The following is a 19,304-nucleotide window of genomic DNA, read 5'->3' on the forward strand; positions in this document are numbered from 1 at the left end:
CACAGGACAGGGTCCTCCATCATCACGAAAACTAACGAGGTGCTGAAGCATGTAAGCAGAGAGCTGCACTCAGTTGTAAGTTTAGAGAGCAGCCGTCCACTTAACTGCACCTGGGTGACCACTTTCTGGATCCCTTGAGCTGAACAATAGTCATCACCAGTCTCGTTTCGCCGCCCATGATACGCAGTAATTAAAGATGCGATGTATTTGTCACTCATACAAATGCCACACTTGTTTCCTCCAAGAATTTCTAGGCCTCAGAGGAGAGCGAAAAAACAGAGAGATCTGCAGCCTTTCCCATCCTGAGGGACACGCCCGGCACTGTGACACAGTGTCCCCGGCACCGTGGCCAGAACGCCCGGTTGTATCTCCAGCCAATGGCCTTGATTTCTGGGTTAGAGGGTGACCTAACGATTGCTCATTACAGAGTCATGGCTGTGTTGGTCCACTCCTGTGCTCTGTGCCCAGGAGGCCACTCCTCTGAAAGAGCAGAAAGGCAGCCTGGGTGAGAGCTGGCTGTGACACCGTCTCCACGCCTGTCCCCAGCCCAGCCCCAGACACTGTCATGATACCTACGTTCACAGCCACCACCCCCTGAGCTTCTGGTCACCACGCCATCCTAGCTGTCCGATCCACTTGTTACAGCTTGTACCTAGATGTCCCCCAAACCCTCCCTGGCTTAGGTGGGGCTATTCAGAGGTGGCTGCAGAGTGTGTGATGCTGGGACTGAGGGCGGTGGTGCTACACTGGTCCTGGCTAGAATCAGCAAATCCTGGTGTGGAGAAGGGGAAGGCCCACGCCGGGGGCTCACAGGCTGACTGGGACAAACTGCCCTGCCGTGGACTACTTTTCCTCCTTAACTCGTGGGTGTCAGCCATGAAAAAAGTAAGAGAGGACCACTTTCTAGAAGCCACTGGGTGCTCTCAGGTCCCTGTTGGAGTAGTAGGAAGTGACACTGAGTGAGCGAATCAGCATAAGAAAGTGTGCCACAGAGGTCTGCACAGATGGGAGAGAAACCCCGCCCGCCTACACCTGGTCCCTCCCTGGCCCTTGTTCTGCAGGCTGCCAGGTACCAGGGAGGACAGGAAGGGAAGGGAGTGAGTGGTCATGGGCCTGCAAACAGTGCTGAGCCGTGACACAGATCTTGCAGGACACAGACGTGGGGCGACTGGCAGGCAGGCAGTGCCCCTCAGTGCCCGGCTGGTCTGTGCTGCAGGACCAGGTCCTCCAGATCGCAGCCAGCTCTGCTTCCACAGGAGCAGCCCGAGGGTGCCTGCCCCACCCCGCTCCCGCCCCAGGCAGGGGTGAAGCTTAGGTACCCCAGCAATTCCCCAACCTCCCCCAGTGCCAGGAACATGCCTAGAGCCTGGGGGCCCTGGACTGCAGGGTGGGATCCTAGGAAGACTCCAGGGTCCACCATCGGAAGGAGGCAGGATGGCTCGGCCCATGCTGAGAAAGGAGCGGCCACTTTCAGGGCTACAGGGCTGGAGCCACAGAGCCAGTGGGCTTGTAGAGCCGACCCCGCTCTGCCTGGGGAGCAGAACAGATGCCAGGGTGCAATCGCCGTGGAATCGGAACGCTAACGGCCAGTTTCACGCATGTATGCGCTGTGCGTCTTCTCCAGCACAGGGCAGTCACCTGCACATTGAAGATGAAACGTGTGTGGGACCTCGGTAACTACAGAGGGGCACAGGGAAGGCAAGATGGGTAGCAGACACTGTACCCCACGCAGGCCATGCTCGTCTTGGGGAGCTGCTGCGCTATGAACTCACCGCAGTTCTCTCTATTCCTCCCCTTCCCACCTCCCCCTTCTCGGGTCTCCCCCATTTTCATTGTTATTGCTATGATTTTTCAGCTCATATGTGTAGCACACAAAGACCACGCTCATTGTGGGGGGGCCCGTCCTTTACCAGACTTATTTTAAATCTTCCTTCTTCCCCCTCCCCCACGCCCCTCTCCTCACCATCAGTGAGGACCCAGACCCCTTGGGAAAGCCCCATCTCCCCATTCCTTACCCCACATCTCTATCCCAGTCTTTATGTGTACTTGGCCTTACTGCAATGAGACAAACCGAACTGTACTTAAGCTTTTCCCAAAACAGCTAAAGCCATCATCCTGCCGTGACCCACGGGCACCCACAGTTAGCCCCACAGCTCACAATGGCTTGGTCCTGGGGCAGCTGTGTGTCCATCAACAAACGAGTGGACAAAGAAAAGGTGATGTCTGTTCAGAAGACTACTTGGCTGAAAAGAAGGACAAATTTTGTAAAGCATTCGTAGGAAGATGGATGCACCTGGAAATTACAGTGTTAAATAAAATAAATCATAATAATAAATCTTACCCAATTCATGTAATGAAAATCTAGGCTCTGAAAACCACACTTCCAATAAACAGCCAGCTGGATTTCAACACTTTCCCACCCTAACCTGACCAAGGCTACAAGGGTATGGCGGCATGTTATTACTCCTAAAAATATTGGAGGAGGAAAAGCATGTCTAGGTTTCCTCCCAAAGCTGTGTGCAAACAGAAACTGAGGTTGCAGGTTCAGGTACAAACTCCCTGTGAAGACCATGATGCTTATGTACATCTGAACTGTACCAAGAGAACCCTGTGCTGCCCTGGCAGTACGTTTGAGCAGTAAATGTACAGTGACTAATTGAGCCCAACTCACATCTTCTACAGACAAATCGTGAACCCAGTAACTCCCATCCTAGGCAAGAGAGGAGGGCTGGCCACCGACATCCCAAAGAAGAGGGCCCAGCCTGGGCAGCAGACCTGGAGCGCCCTGCTCTGCACCTGGACTTCAGGCTTCGTTCACGTGACAGCGAGAGCTACCGTGCACACCAGGGCAGGCCTTGACCGGAAGATTTCCATGATCCGAAATGTGGTCACGTGATTTCCGAAGACCAGTCATAGATGTCGCCAGCAGTGTGTGTGTGACTCCGTGAACAGGAGATGTCCCAAGCCCACTCTCCAAAGCTGCTTGGCACTGGGCTGGAAGGAGCAGTGCAAGCAGCAGTGCCCACTGTGGCCGCCGTGCCAAGCAGCCTAATTTAGCAAATCATTGGATTGCTTTGTACTTGAGGTCCCGGAAGAAATGTAAAAATAAACAGCACAGAGACGGTAAATATCAGCTCCAGAAATGAGGAGCAAAGCCACACCACAGCACATCAAGGAAAATCAGGCCTTCAAAAGTCTCCTGAGGTATTTGGGCTCACACCTGTATTCCCAACACTCCAGGAGGCTGAGGCAGGAGGATCTTGAGGTTGAACCCAGCCTGGGAAATTTAGCAACACAGCAAGAACCTGTCTCAAAACTTTTTTCTTTAAATATTTTTAAAGGGTTGTGGTTGTAGTTCAGTGTGAGGGTCCTGGATTCAAACCCAAGTGCTGGGTGGGGGGGGGGGGGAGTTCTACTGGAAACAGACAGCTGAGGAAGTGAGTCTTCGCAGAGGTTCTCCACATCTGGCCCCAGCCCCGGACAGCATCCAGCCACAGCTCCTGCTCCACTGGCAGCATATGTGGCACTCGGCCCTGAGGGATTCTGCATTTCCTCTCCCTTTCTCGCTCTGCTCTGTACAGTCTTTCTTCCTTCTTCCCAACTGATCCCCTAGGGAAGCCCAGGCTCTCCATGAGCCCTAAAAGCATCACAGAATCCCCACGATGGCCCCAGCCTGCCCAGTGGCCAGCAGCTGTCTCCTGGGTCTCCCCAGGCTGCCACGCAGAGGGCCCATCCTCTGCCCTCCTCCTCCAGGTTAAAGCAAGCAGTCACTTTGGTGGGTGCCACATGTCCTGTCCTTTTAGAAGGACACCGGAGGATGTCCTCTCAGAGATACTGTCTGGTGACACCTGCTGCGGTCCAGGTAGAGGTGAGTGCAGCAGACCCTCTGTTCCCCACCTGCACAGGAGGAAGGGAAGTCGGGTTTCTATCTGGGCTCCAGGTCCAGTTTGACTCTAGCAAGCCCTCCCTCCCGCCCCAAATCACCCTGTGCCCATGTCGTCCAAATCGCCCATGTCTCATTGAACTCCTGCCTCTGCTTATGTAACCAGAACCGAGGAGCCCTGAGCCCCCGGTGGGTCCGCCCTGCCCTCACTACACCCAGGGTGTTGTCTCAGCGGCCCGGAGCTGGGCTGTCCAGGAGCAGGGGCTCAGCGCTCTCCATTATCCACGAGGATCATTCCTGCAGCCCTGGGACAGCGCCCGCTCCAGTGTCTCCTCGGCACCCATTTATCTGCCGGGCGGCCAAGCCTGGGAGCTCCCCACTGTACATCACTACTGCCCACTCAGAGTGGCTGAGGCTTCTGGGCCACAGCCATCCACTGTGCACCGTGCCCTTGGTCTGGATCATTTGTCCTGCTGGTCTGGAATCCCTGCCACAGACCCCAGTGTCCCCATGATGTCCAGGGCTTCGCTGGGCGGTGTGGACCCGGGCAGACCCTTCCCGCTGCTGCTTTTCCTTGGCCTCAGCTGGGAACAGGTGTCCAAGGAGACCCTCCCGCCCAGCCACGAACCCTTCAGTACTCAGGGCTGCCCAGGTTTGTAAGACAGAGCCCAAGGAACTCAGACCTTCTGCACCAGGATCTCCAGGCCCCAAAACACCGGACCCAAACAGGATCTGCCCGGGGGATCCCAGCCCCAGCCCCTGCAACCTTAGCAAGGAGGCCCTGTGCAGAGTGGCCCCTGGTTCCACCCGGGGTCACAACAGCCACCCCCCATGTTTGGGCCAGAGCAGGCACTTTATGCACCTGGGCTCAGGTTTCTGACCGCTCTCGGCACAGGTGTGGTCAGTGCCTGCACCTGGCTGGGCCCTCACTGATCCGTTTCGGTGCTCACCTTCTTCCTGGGCAGGGAGAGGAAAGCCAGCGGACTGGCCGCGCTGTCCTCCTCCTCCCTTGTTCCTTCTCTAGGGCTCCAGGACACACTGATGTCAGTCAAGCAATTAAATCCGTAGGGTGCCCTGGCGGCGTGCCTGCTCTCTTCCCTTTCCTCAGCACCATAATTTTTCTTTCATTAACAAATGTATAAGCAAGGCATCAAAACACGTGAGTCAGTGGAAGCCGCATTGGTGGGGCACCAGTCCTTGCTCCTTCCTGTCTTGTCCTCCGCCCACTCCCTGAGAACTTGGGGCCCAGGACACAAGGCAGCCCGGTGCAGACACAAGGGGGAAGGAGCCATATGACCCAGGAGAACCAGAGTGTGCGCGGTATAAAACCACATACGGGACCCGAAGGACAGAATCGAGGGCCCAGCGTGATCTGCACACCTCCAACCGACAGACTGCCACCCCAGGCTGAGGACGTACATTGGAATAGGGAGTCTTTCCTATCTGGTGCAGGGAAACCGGGTTTCCACAGGTAGAAAAGCTATCTCGATCCCTCAACGCTCACCAGTTACAAAAACCTACAGCACGGGTTCGACGCAAGGGGAGCCTGGAGACCATGAAGGCGCGGGCAGAGGCAGAGGGGACCGTAGGATCAGGCTGGAGTTTGTGGAGAGCACTGCAAAAGCACGGAGAGCAAACTGCAACCAGACGGAGGGGCTCCGGCAACTGCAAAGGGCTCCGCCCAGCAAGGGAAGCAAGCGCGGTGCATGGAATATGCCGGGTGGGGGAGGGGAGGGCCCGGCCTGCACAGCCTCTGAGGCTGGGTGGCAAAGCACAAGGAAGCCAGCTCGGGGTCAGCGCACCGCCAGAGCTTTCCCTAAGGAGGGCGCGGGCCTGGCCAGCAGCGGGGGACACGCCAAGGCGAGTTACAGCAGTGAGGGCCGCTGCTGTGCAGGACAAGGGGACATGTGAGGCCGGGGCACGCGGTCGGTGGGGAGGTGAATCACTACAGAGGTCTGTGCAGAGTCTGCTAAAAATACTAACAATAGAAAAACTTTACACAGAAGCTGGCAGTTCCTCCGCCGTTGGAAGAGCTGCGTCCGATCCTGGGTCTGTTACGGCAGTACTCACCACACCCAGGGAGTGGGAACAACCCAGGCGCCATCAGCCGGGAATGGGTAAAGGAATCAAATACAGACATTGGAGGGACACTACCAGACTGTAGAAGCGGAATACTTCTCAGGCATAAAAAGGCCATTTGGATGCATGGAGGGAACTGAAGATCGTGGAATTAAGGAAGGAAGCCAGACACAGAAAGGTGGGTTACCCAGCGCCTCAATTCTGGGTGGAAGCCAGGGGTTTGGCCTCGTGGGAACGCAGCACTGCACAGCAGTTCCCTGAGGCAGTGATGTCACTCCTGGAGCCGGAGGCATGCGGGATTGGGACAATATCTAAGGTGCGCTCACCTACAGGAGGCTGAGTACAGACAGAAATGTGTGCTCAGTCTCACAGGGCAGGACAGGAGATCCTGACGTTTGCACTACAGAGAAACCGCAGCCTGCGGGGAGACCTGACAGCCCTGCACCCAGGCAATGTTCGACAGGGCCCTGGGATTGCCTGGCCCCTGGACACCAGTCAACTTCCCTGCACCCTCGGCCAAGGGGAAGCCAAGGAGCCAGCGTAGCATCCTGGGCACTGACAGGCAGTGAGTGCCAACCTGCCAAGCAGGACACCGGAACACCCACTCCCGCCCAGCCACAGCCCCCGGGCAGCCTGGAGTCCAGGTCCGGGGCCATCCTTGGGCAGAGTCTCCACCACATGGGGCCAGAGTCTGGCCAGTCACCTTCCCTCTGGCAAGGGTCAGGTGGTGCTGAGGCATTAGGAGACGTCCAGCATCTGGACAGGGAGGTATGAAGCTGGCGAACTCCATCCAGATCCAGGCCAGGGTCATCTCCAAGGCCACCAGCCGAGAACCTCGTGAGTGGGTCACACTGAGCCTGTAACATGGGAGTCGGTGCTAAGTGAGGACGATGGGGAGGAGCCCAGGTCATCCAGTGTCCATCTGAGGGACAGCCCAGCCCTGCGGCACATGGGGCTCCTGCTGGCCCTGACCTTGGTGACAATGATGGCTGGCTGGATCAATAGCGACAAAGACAGAGGGAAGATACACAGAAAGATAGATAATTACTAGATGCTTGACAGACAGATGATAGATGATAGATATTAGGTGAAAGAATAGATGATGGATAAATAGATGATAGATAATAGATGAATGAACAGAGTAAAGGCAAAGAGAAAGATAATAAATATCAAAACGAGAGAGATACATGATAGATTATAGATAGATAGATGATAGATAGTAGGCGATTGGCTAATAGATATATAGATAGATGATAGATGATTGACTAATAGATTGATAGATGTCTATGTGACACGGGTCCTGGCTATGTGCTCACTGGGCTCTAAGAAGAAGTGAGGGCACCACAGATCAGGGAATGTTTGAACTTCAAAGCCTGTATAGATGCTGCAAAACCCCAAACCCTGGAAGTCCAGGGCTCCCTTTTATCCTGTGGAGAGTAACAATGATACCGAGCAGGCCTGGGCCATGTCACTGTGCTAATTCTAAAGCCCTGCTTATCTCAAGAAAGCTTCAGTGCTTCGCATGGCAGCACACTCTTGTAATCCCAGCACTTGGGAGGCTGAGGCAGGAGGATCCCTGCGAGTTTGAGGCCTGCCTGAGCTGTATAGAGAGACCTTGCCTCAAGAAACCAAAATCAAAAACAAAACCAAAAAGAAGAAGAGGGAAGGGAAAAGAGAGGGGAAGGGGAAGAGAATGAGAAGGAGAAAAAGCAGCAGCTTGGGGTCAGAACACTCAGACCCAGCCGGGGACCTTCCAGGGCAGTGTCTCCCTCCTCACTGTGCAGGGCCCACAGTCTCAGCAGACCCTGCAGAAGGCAGCACTGAGCTCGGCTGCAGGCTCCCACCAGGGAGCTCTGAGCCTCCTCTCCTGTGCCCGTGGGGCCAAGCCTGCACCCCGTTCTTCGGTTGAAAGCTCACCCAGGTGCCCATCCCAGGCTCCCGGGAGCCCACACCTGCACTGTGTCACTGTGGTGACGCCTGGGACTTCCTACTGTTTCCAGGTGCTGACACTGGTGGTGTGGGGACCCCAGCGGGGCAGGGGTATCTCTGATTTGCCAGTTAACCTTGAGTTTCGACCTGACCAGGCTGAGAGTCCGGAGGGTGACCGGATTGCGGCGGCATCCACCTCAGCCCTGGGTGAATATCGGGTGAGTGCGCAGCCCAGTGGGCTGTGTGAAGGAGAACGGACTTAGAGGAAAGGGCCGCAGAGGCGTGACGCTGGGGGCTCCACCAACCCTGGCCCCTTCCCCTTGGGTTCTCCCCTGCTCTCTGCTTCCCGGGCTCCACGGTGAGCACCTCTGTTCTCCCAGGCCCTTCTGCCCTGACGATTCCGATTCAGAGCCAGCTAACCACGGACTGAGCCCTCGGAAGCCTAAACCTGAAGGAACTTCTCTGTTTTAAATTGTGGGCTTCAGAGTTTTTATTCCAACCACAGAGAGATGAGTGATGTGTTTGGTGACTCGACAGCTGTTCGTGGCCTCCCTTTGCCACAGTCGTGATTTGGGTCCCCAAGACTCCTTGGCTTGGCTCCCAACAGTGGTCCCGTGAAAAGCTGCTGAAACCCTCAGGCAGTGAGAGGAGGAAGAAAGAAGTCCTGTCACTGGGAACACGGCCTCGAAGGGTATCAGGACCCGGTCCCTCCTCTCTCTCATCTTCCTGACCCCATGGAGTGATGACTCTGCTGTATAAGGCCCCACCATGGCGTTCTGCTTCCTTGTGGGGCCAAGTAACCATGAACTGAAACCTCTGAACAAAAATAACCTTTTCTCCTTCAGACTGATTTGCCCCAGGTGTTTCCTGCCAGCAATGGGAAGCTGACACAGCCACACTCACTGTGGCTTCCAGCTCTGGGACTCGCCATCCCCCACCCATTTGCCACTGAGTTTGTCCTTCCCCTTTGGAAACCAATGTGGAGCCCCTTTCCCAGGACCTCGCCTGACACAAGTCCAGGTGTCTCCTGGGAAAAGCACCCTCCCCACTGCTCCCTCAAGATACTTGCTCCCCAGTGCGCTGATCACATGGTATGGGGGGAGAAATCCATTACTGGGCTGCCAAGCACACGAGCCAGCCCACAGGTGGCTTCTTGGGACAGATGCCTTTCCTTCATCCAGGGGGACACGGTCACAGAGATGCCCTTACGCAGGCAGGGACAGGACACATGCACTATGCTGGCTGGTGGGAATTTGAGGAGACCACCAGTGTGACTCCTTGGTGGGCAGGTAAGAGAGCCAGGGCGGGAAGGCTGCGTTCTCCGGGGACTTCCTGCAGGCAGTACGAGGGGCTGAAGATTTCATGCCAGGGCCACCCGGAAAGACCAACTCTTGACACAGCAGAGCTGGCAAAGGCTCGGGAGCCCCAACCTACGCAGACGGACACAGAGTCGTGTCCAGTAGCATGGGGGCCACCATCTGGGGTGTCTCTTCCATGCATGGAGCAGCTCCCACCTCCATCCTGGGCTCACCTTGGCGCTGCTCAATTGCAGCCAGGGTGCAGCCAGGGTGCAGCGCGGTGCACCATCGATAATGACCTTGTTTCTCTGCAGGACTCTCCGTGCCGGAGGGCAAAGAGCAGACTCGACCTTGAACTCTGGGGCTTGGCTGTGTGTGCACTGGGCCACTGGGGAGGGAGGAAAAGTCTGCAGCCCTGGCCCCAGGGTTGGGAGGGGTGACTGGTGTCATAAACAAGGCAGGAGCAAGAATCCCTACTGCTGTGAAGGTTTTAGAGAGGAAAAATGTTTCTCTTCAGAAACACGTCTGTCAGTGGGTAATAAGTGACCTTTAGTGATCATTTGGCTGCGGAAAAAATAGAGACTCAGGCCAGAGTTCCCAAGAAAAACAAATTAGAAAGATACCAAGCGGATGAGCCCTAGATCAAAGCCCGCAGTCCTGTGATAAGAAGGTGCACTGGCTAATGGAACACGGTGACATCGGCCTATTTTTAGCCCAGAACCGGAATGCTCTGAGCGTCACATGATGCCAGTGTGACACAAGTGGCAGAAATTAGGGCAGGTTTTGTTTTTCTCTCCGGGGGAGCAAAGTGCTAGGCTCGTTTGAGAGAATAAGTCCCCTTACTCAGGCTGCGGTGGACCTGGCCCCTCTGAGGGCAGGAGATAAACAGCGCCTCCCACAGGCATCCAGACACCAGCACTCAGGGCGCATGCTTCACACCCGCTGCAGCGCCAAAAGGCCCACAGTTAGTTACTAGGCCTCAGTGCCAAGTGGCCAAAGGCCAAGATGGATTGCACTGGCTGAAGTCAAGGGGTTCCCTCTGGGACGGGAGGATCTCTGCCCTTGATCCTCTGGGTCCTGCAAACTGCTGCCCCACCCGGTTCCAAGGCAGAAACACACAGATCAGGGTTCACACCTCAGAGCTCTGCTTGGGCCGGGAAAGCTCTCCGGGCTTCCAAATCAGGGGGTGACACTGGTCCCCCCTGGGTTGCCCAGGGCAGAGGTCCCTATCTCCGGTCCAGTCCCACCCTCAAAAGCCTTTGCTAGGTCGAGCATGTATTTAGAGGTCCCAAGGATTGCAGTATGGACACCTTGGGGACAGTTATTCTGCCCCCTGCGATGACAGTCACACTTCACTGTCAGCTGTGACCTAAAAGCAGCATGTGTTTCTTTTATTTTAAGGAAATGGCCCACCATGACCTAAGATACCATGGGAGGAGAAAAACACCTCTCACATGTTTTCCTTGTGGAGGATTAGGAGTCATCCTCAGGGAAGCTCCAAGCCAAAGGAACCAGGAGGGGACCCAGGGACCTGCAGAACCCTGGGGCCTGTGACTGCCACGCCCTCTGCACGGTGGTGCGGGCTCCCAGCACCTCCTTCCCAATCCTAACCTAGTTCCCCAGGGGACGGCACTGAGCCCTGCTGGCCCACTCCCTGAATCCCTGATGCAGCTACACTTCCTACAAGGGTAGCCCTGCGTCCCCATGTTTCCCTCAAGGCTGACCCAGCTCACAGAGGTCTGCCAGCCTCGCTGCCACTCACATGCCCTGCAATCCTTCAGGACGGTTAAGATTTAGACCTGAAACGCCCCCTAAACTCCATGTGGTCTCACGCATTCTCGTCTCAGGCCTTGGAAGGTGACTGGCTCTTGTCGGTGTTGTGCTCATCAGTGGACTCATTTATCCACAGGCCCACAGCTGAATGTGTCGTCAGCAGGTGGGGTCAGATTGGAGGCTGGCCCTGGAGTGTGACCCGCAAGGGTGCACTCTTGGCCCTTGCTCTCCTTTTCTCCCTCTGCTCCCTGGCCGCCGAGGTGACAGCTTTGCCCCACCCCAGACCTTTCTGCTACCAACTGCAGACTGAGCCCTCCAAAGCCCTCTCCAAATAAGCCAAATAAGCCTCTCCTCTTTTACTTCATGAGTAGTTTGTGCTAGAGTCAGAAATGTAAGAGATAAATCTAAGGGCCTAATTTAATCCACCCAAACGGGACTTCTCTGCTGGAAAACGTGTCTCCATCTTGCCTAATGAAGTCCTCTCACTGTACCCTATCAAAGACAGAGACCTTGTAGTCAGTCAGCTTGGAGCTTCGTTCTCTTTTCTCTGTAAGCTCCACAGTTGTGCGACTCTGTTCCCTGCACAACGAGCTTCTGACCGCTTCCGTCACCCTCCCTGGTGCTGCAGCACCCATCACCGCACCGTGGGGAGTCTCTGCTTCAGTCTTTCCTACACCAGGGCTGCCATGCAAGGGGAGCTTCTGCCATGGAACAATCTATCTTCCAAAGGGTGGAGCAAGGATATCAGGGACTTGGCAAAAGGCCAGCACCCAAAGCTCTCAAGCCATGCCCACCTACCCTCCATCTGTGGAGGGGTCCATCTCCCAGGACCCAGCCTTGCTCTCTGGTCCTCACTCCCCTCTCCCTTCTGCCTGGCCACTCTGCTGAATGGAGGTGCAGCGGTATTACTTTGAGCATGGTCTTTGTTTCAGTTCTTAACTTAAATCTGTGGTGATGAGAACACTTACTCTGCTTTTTTAGACAGTAAACAGGAAAGGAGTTCATTACCAAGCAGTGCTAATTGACTTTTCCTGCAGCTCGCAGCAGGAGAGAAGCTTTCCTGTGCTTCCCAGGCAGGCTGTGATGAAGACAAGGAGGACCCTTGTCGCCTGTGACTGCAAAACTCAGCTGAAAGGTGCTTTTCCACAGGATCCCTTGCAGGACCCAGCACATGATGGAGAAGGGGTATCCAGAATCCAGCTTGCCTGTGCCCAGAGGCTCCAGAAATCTTGTGCACGAGCAGTTACACCTCCAGTGCAAGCCCGCTTAGCCAGACACCTGAAGCCACCAGCAGTGGAGGTTACAAACCCTCAGACACCCTGAGCTTATGCCAAGCCCAAGAATCTCCTTACAAAGAAATTCAGAGACAGAAACCCCAAGGCTTCACCTCAGGACAGCTGCTAACGTGTTTGGCCTTGATTAACAACATTAAGTAAAGCAATTTGGTTGGCAAATTGATTGGCTTGAGAGGCGTCAAGGAGATGAGATGCAACTCTCACTTTGTAGAGTGTCCTGGCTCCTGGGGGTAACCCTGGGTGCTCTGTCCTGTCCCCAGCCCCTGCTTCCTGCCTCCTCCCCTACCCTCCACTTCCGTCCCCATGGAGGGAGCAGCTTTGCTCTGCCTGACCCTCCTGCTGTGGTGACGCTTGGAGGCTTCAGAACCCAGAAGTCTAAACAGCTCCTTGGAGGTATGCATGTCATTTGCTTTGTCCTGCAATGCAGAACTGACCGATACAAATATGCCCCAAGAGGAGGCTGAAAATAGTCACTGCTGCACCTCAAGGAAGAGGAAGGGAAGCCGGTCTTCCACATCAGTCTACACTGCTGCTTAGTGTAACATTCTGTGCCCCCAAGCCATGTCAGGGGGCAGGGGGCAGGCAGCACTATGGCATCACTAGGTGGGCACTGGCCCACTTTCCAGGCATCTGCAGCTTGCTGGGCAATGTTAATGGGAAACTTAGCTTCTGATTGGGAACCCTGGCTATAGCAGCGAATGGGGTATATCACTGAGATAAAGCCTAAGATTCTGTGTGTGCATGTGCCTGTGTGTGTGTGTGTGTGTGTGTGTGTGTGTGTGTGTGTGTGTGTGTGTGTGTGATTCTGGGGGTCAAACTCAGAGGCTTCGCTTGGAGCGAATCCTCTCAATTTTACTTTGGAACAGGTGATACCAATGGATTTCTGCTTGCTTTGGGTGTGTTTTCAGACATGCTCAGCTGATGACCGATGTCTGCGAAGACCCCACAGCCAGAGTGTAGATCTAAGGGATGGGGCGACTTTTGCCCAGCAGCCTGGAAACCGAGCTCCATTCCCTGGGTCCTTGGGCTCTGACAACACTAAAGAGAAGCCACCAGCCAAAGGTATCACTGAGTAGCAGATGAACTGAGACCACCCGCTCCCCTCCAGCCAAGAGAAGGTGCGCCTCTTTGGGTCTGCATGGGGCACACACCGCCACCCGCTCCTGCTCGTTCCCAGCCTGGCATCCAGTGAGCACAGGCCAGTGCGCGGCCTCCATCTCCACTTCCTTCCCTTCCTCTTGGCCCCTCTGGGGCTCGCACACCAGCAACCTGCATGTCCCGTCCCGCTGTAGGGTTTCAAGCGTGCCACCCCTGCAAGTCGCCCCCGCAGAGCATGGTGTGGAAAGCACCCACCTTCCTGCCACCAAGGACAACAGGATCAGAGGCCACTAGGGAGGTCGCTGGGGAAGGCAGTGCAGAGCTTATGACCCAACTCAACCACTTCTGGGCTGATATGCCTGCACAGATCAGAGCCAGCATGCTTCCTGTGTTTACTGTGGCTCAGGGCACAGCACCCAAGATGCCAACCAGCCCAGATGGCACCACAGATGAATGGATAGAGAATGTGATCTCTGCACACGATAGAATATTAGCCCTGAAGAAGGATGCACTGTATCACCTACAGGAAAACAGACAGAACTGGAGGTCATCATGTGAGGCAAAGTAGGCCAGACTTGGAAAGAGGAACCATACATCTCCCATCCTTCATGGAACGGGGGTGGGGGACAGGATGGAAGGGGACCAGCCAGTGTGTATGGCTCTCGGCGTGCTGTGACCTCCTGACCTCGCAGGTGTCTGAGGTCTTCTCCTGGTTCAGGGTGTTGGTTTCTCAGAGAAGCATGGGTGTCACCGTGCCTGGGCCTCGGCCCAATGTTGGCACACAGGGTTCCCCATGTTTTGGGAGGGAGTCAGGCTGGGGTAACTGTGTGGATGTCTCCCTGTCGAGACAAACCTCACTCCATGTACAAAGGTCTGAAGAGGACAAAAGATAGACTGGCCCCTCCACCTGGTGATCTTACACTAACTAGCACATGTGTCTTTCCTGCCTTTGGGCTGGAACCACACCCTCGGCTCCCATGGGACTCAGGCCTTCAGGTCCCAGCTGCAAGGCGTCAGCAACCTCCTGGGTCAGCAGCCAGCCAACTGTGGCCACACAAGACTCAGCAGTCTCTGACCACTGAAGCCCCCACCTTACATGACAGCTGGGTGGACGCTGATGGATGGGGAGATGTGGGTGGGTGGATGGACAGATAGACAGGTGGAGGTAGATGAATGGGTAGGTAGATGTAGGTGGATGTACATACAGATACAGGCTGGTCCAGTAGACATACATGGCCAGACAGCTACACAGGTATTATGTCCCAAATAATGGGTACTGTAATCCAAGAACTGTAATCCCTTTTCTAATCTTCCTCACAATCTGGAAAGTTATATTTGTAATCCCACTGAGATGTTATTGGAATCCTGGCAAGTTAACTCCAACCTACCACCTCCAATGCAACCCACAGCATGAGTAAAGGCACCAAGACATATTCAAACTAAGGGCAGCCAAGGCATCCTAAGCCCGATCCAAGTGAGGATGTGTGAACAGAGGCCCTGACCCAAGGCCTCTCCTAGAATTTATCATCTTATGAAGAAGGGGGTGGCAAGAGGATGAGTGACAGTGAGGATGGCAGGAGCCACGTGAGTAATCTGAGCTGGCCAGGAGGGGAGAAAAGCATTTCTGCAGAAGGATCAATCTGCATAATTCAATTAAGGTAGCACTTGAATTGTCTTTGGAGGCTGTTACTTCAGTTTCTGACATGTAAACTTTGTGACGTAGGGACTCACAACCTCTTCATTTTGAGGCTCCTACCCAGCGGACATTCCTGGAGCCGGCTGGCTCTGCCTTCCCACTGTGCAGGAAACAGGAGCTGCCAGTTGGCCTAAGAGCTCTCACATTAGTACCTTAGCTGGCCTTATCTGCGTCCCCTAGAGCCAGCTGAAGGGGGAGGGAGCAGCACTCTGTGCACGCTCTGTGCACATCAGCACATGGGACTGAGACTGAAGCCACTGCAGCTGCTCTGTGTTCAAGAGGAGGTGCTCAGATCAGCTCCCACAGACGGGTAATGATGGCAGGTAGACGGGTGGATTGGTGGGTGACAGACAATAAATAAAAGATGACAGACACTGATGGGTAGCTAGACAGTAGATGAATGATTAGCAGTTAGATGGCAGGTAAACAGGCAACGGATAATAGAAAAATGAGTTGACAGTGGAAGATAAAAAGACAGATAATATATAGACAGATAACAAGACGACAGACACAAAGATAAACAAGTGACAGATGAAACAAAAGTAACTGATAGATAATACTCGAGTAGACAGATTATAGATGATAGAAGGATTATAGGCAGAAAATTGATAAAGACAGCTCGAAGGTAAAGACAGATTTATAGACAACACTAGAGCATGAATCAGACGGACAGACAGGTGACTGCCAGACCGCACACACGGGCAGATCTCGGGGTCCTCCTCTCCGGAGCCCCAGCCAGAAGAAAACAGGGAAATCTCACTTGACCTCAAGTGGGAGCAGAGAGCCACCAAGAGCAAAAACATCTTTAGATAGAAATTAAACTTCATCAAAATAAAATACTTCTATCCTCCAAGAGGTGATGTTGAGAGAACAGACAGACAAACTGCAGCCCGGGTGGAAACAACTGTGCAGCTGCACATCTGAGGAAGAACTCCTCTCTAGAACAGACGAGGAATCTCTGACACCCAAGAAGCAGAAAGAAGAGTATTTTTTTCCTGGTTGGCACAATTCATTTCACCAGATAAGATGAAGCAGGACTGAGTAAGACAGCAAACCAATACACAAAAACTGCACCTGGCCAGCAGGAGACGCAGATACATGCCGTGAGAGGGTGGCACACATTTCTACGAGGTTTACTGCTGTGCACACCAGCTTCACTCGGTGTCAATCAGGCCGTGCGGGAGCTGGAGCTCCGTGCGCCGCAGGCTGGGCCTCAGCTCAGGGCAGTGACCTGCAGAGGGGAAGCCAGCACAAAGGCCACCTCTGTGTGGCAGAGTAGGGAAGCCTCCCGCCTGCGAGAGATCCCTCCCTACACCTTTGGAGCCCAAGCAGGCCCAGAGGCCACTCAGGCCATGCACCGTGCATCCCCAGCCAGACTCGAGTGTCCTGATGAGCCCACTGACTTAGGCAATCACACCCTAAACCCCAGGGCTGAGCCACTCAGCCCCCAGGACAGGGATGATCACCAAGGGCAGCCAAAGACAATGGACCCCCAAGTAACCCTCCCCAAGAAGGAGGCGCCGTCTTGGGGACATCACCGAGGTGTGAGTCACCCAGTACAGGGCCAGAATTCTGCACCTGAGCCCACTAGCAGGATCTCTTCAGCGTCGCAATTCTACGAGTGGCATCCGCACGTGGGGCCCTCGGCATCCCGCGAGCAAAGATGTTCTACCTGCCCTGGGTCCCTCTGCAGTGGGACAGCCCTGCAGTGACTCAGCTGTGATCCACGCAGGCCCAGCACCTGCATCCTTCATCCCCTGGGGCCTCCCGCTACATCCACAACTTCAGGGAGGTGAAGTTGGTCTTGTTTTAGGTTTCACTACAGGTGACTGGCTTCCATACAGAGAGCAGAGCAAAGGACCTGGCGCAGAAGAGCTGCTCAGCAGAGCAGATGGGAAGCAGGAAGCAGAGAGAAGGGAGGAGCCAAGAGGAGGACACCTCCCAGGCCACGCCCCAGAGACCACCTCTTCCCATCAGGCCCCGCTTCTTCCCACTAGGCACCACCTCCTCACCAGGCCACGTCCCAGGCCACACTTCTCTCCCCATAGCTAGTATGCTCTGAGTCCAAAATCTCCATCCCTAAGCCATGCCATGATTGCGCGAGGCTTTGGGGGACATCTGGATCTAAACCATTAAATAGGGAAGCATTATTGGTTATATCGCACCCCCAGTGGACACGTTTGAATCCAACGTACATGACTATGGCTGCATAGAAGTGCACTCTTTGCAGATGCAACCAGGTTGCAAGGATGCGATGCGGGAGCTCCCAGGACCCTGCCACATGCCTGGTGTCCTCACGAGGAGAGGGAACCGTGGACACCCCAGGGGGAAGGTTTGTGATCACAAGCATGTGTACAGAGCACCAGAGAAGCCAGCAGCTGAAGAGGAAGGAGGGTCCTCCCTAGGTCCCCAGGATGGGGGGTACCTGCCAGCACTCCCCAAAGCAGGGTCACGTGACAACCAGTGCTGGGAGCTTCTAGCCCCTGGGCTGTGAGTGGAACCTCCCTTGTCCAAAGCCACCCAGGCTGTGACTCCTAGCAACAGCACAAAGACACTGTGACCTTGGCTTTCAGAGAGCCGCCAGCGAGGCCCAAAGTTGTCACCTACCCCAGAGGCTGCACAGCCTGGTAGCCACTCCACTAGGGCTGAGCCTCAGCCCTGCAGCACACCGGGGAAGCATCCCCAGGCTCACAAGCCTCCCTCACATTCCAAGTTCCCTGAATCCCCTGGCCACCTGCTCCGGGGGGATGGACTTGACCCAGCGGGGCTAGCAGCCCTCCAAGAAACAGCTGGGAAGCCGGAATCTGGAGACTCGGTCCCTAAGCCCGCGTCCAAGGCTCCTGGAGCTGGGGGCCCGGGCGGTGCAAAGTGCCGGATTGCGCTGCTGGCTTTTCTGGCACCCTGGCACTCTCTGTGAACCCAGGCAGTCACCATGAAGGAGTCCTGGCCACGCACATCAGGGCTGCCACCGAGCCAGCACGCTGGGAGACCCGGGATTCCCTTACACAGGCAGAGCAGGTGGTCCCCGTGGGCCCCCCGCGGCCCCGAAGTGCTCACCCCGCTGACACTGAGCAGGAAGCCCACGGCTTGCGGCCCACATGGCTGTCGGACCGAGTGTGCGGCACCAGCTCCAGTGTGGGCGGACAGGGAGCGGGTGCAGAAGCAGCGAGTGCGTCTCCGGCGAGGGCATGAATGCGTCTGGGCGTGCGCGCGTGTGGCTGTGCGCGTGTGCGCCCGCCGGCGGTGCGTGTCCAGGTGACCCGCTAGGAGGCCCGTATTCCTGCAGGGCGCAGCCCCAGAAAGGGCCGGCAGCCTGGGCAACCGCGCGAAGGGCCGCTTCTTCCCTGGAGTATGCTGCCACCTAGGGGGCATGAGCTGGCCTAAAGGACTGCAGGCTCCAGGAGGCCGCCCACAAAGATGCGCCAGAGGAACCGCAGCCAGGACTGGGGGCATGGAGAGCGCGAGAGAGCAGGAGGCGTTGGCCATCAGAGACAGCTCACCCGGGCAGGCGGCAGGACCACGGGGCTTTGTGACTCGGGGGTCGGAGCGCCCCTCACCCCGGCCCTCCTGGCCTCACTCACTGAACAGGAAAGAGGCTACTGGGATCCCCAGATCAGGGCGCCAGCCTGTCAGCTGCTCGAAGGGAAACGCAGGGGCGCGGAGGCAGCGGTGTGACTGCCCTCCCTTGACACAGACACCACCCACACCCACACCCCCACTCCAACGCACAAACCTGGCTCAGCCTTGGCAGAGCTCCCTGTGTGAACGCCCAGCTTCCAGTGGAAGTCAGGAAACCTCCAGGACCCTCCACACCAGGATTCCTGGCCTGGTGTGGAGAGGAATTTTGAAGGTAATGGTTCCATGGAGAGAAACATAAAATAGATGAAAGTTTTGAATTTATTTGAAGAATTCTATATGCCCAAATTAAATAGTAAACAAAATAATTTTAAAACGCTGTCAACAGAGTCAAAGTTAAACAACAAAATAAGTTCAGAGCATCTTGGAAGTACTTTCAAAAAGTTGAAGAAACTGCTGTCAAATGATGCGAATGACAGGAACAACAGAGAAATATTTCCCTTTTTTATTTTGAAATAAACTTTTTCCTCTCCATTTTTAACATTGTCCCTTCCTAAATGTATCCTCAAATTTTCATCAAGTCTGTGTTCTAACTTTTAAACTCCTTTTACAGTGTAGTATGTTTTCAGTGAAAGACCATAAAGTAATGTCCAAGTGTTTCATGGTTTGTTGGGAGG

The 19,304-nt window shown here is 55.2% G+C and overlaps 1 protein-coding gene across 4 annotated transcripts in view; it reads right to left on the minus strand.

The window, feature by feature from the left end:
* LOC106025209 (endogenous retrovirus group K member 6 Gag polyprotein-like) overlaps positions 1-18,376 on the minus strand; it is an 80,813-nt gene extending 62,437 nt beyond the window's left edge. For all 4 annotated transcript variants that reach the window (XR_010046893.1, XR_010046892.1, XR_001198786.3 and 1 more), the window contains exon 1: positions 18,109-18,376. The gene's annotated coding sequence lies outside the window, so the exon portion shown is untranslated. The remainder of the gene's footprint in view (positions 1-18,108) is intronic.
* Positions 18,377-19,304: the final 928 nt, after the last annotated feature.

This window comes from Cavia porcellus, unplaced genomic scaffold (genome assembly GCF_034190915.1).
Source record: "Cavia porcellus strain 051 isolate PalLab524CR breed Dunkin Hartley unplaced genomic scaffold, mCavPor4.1 scaffold_4, whole genome shotgun sequence".
In the NCBI taxonomy this organism is placed as follows: Eukaryota; Metazoa; Chordata; class Mammalia; order Rodentia; family Caviidae; genus Cavia; species Cavia porcellus.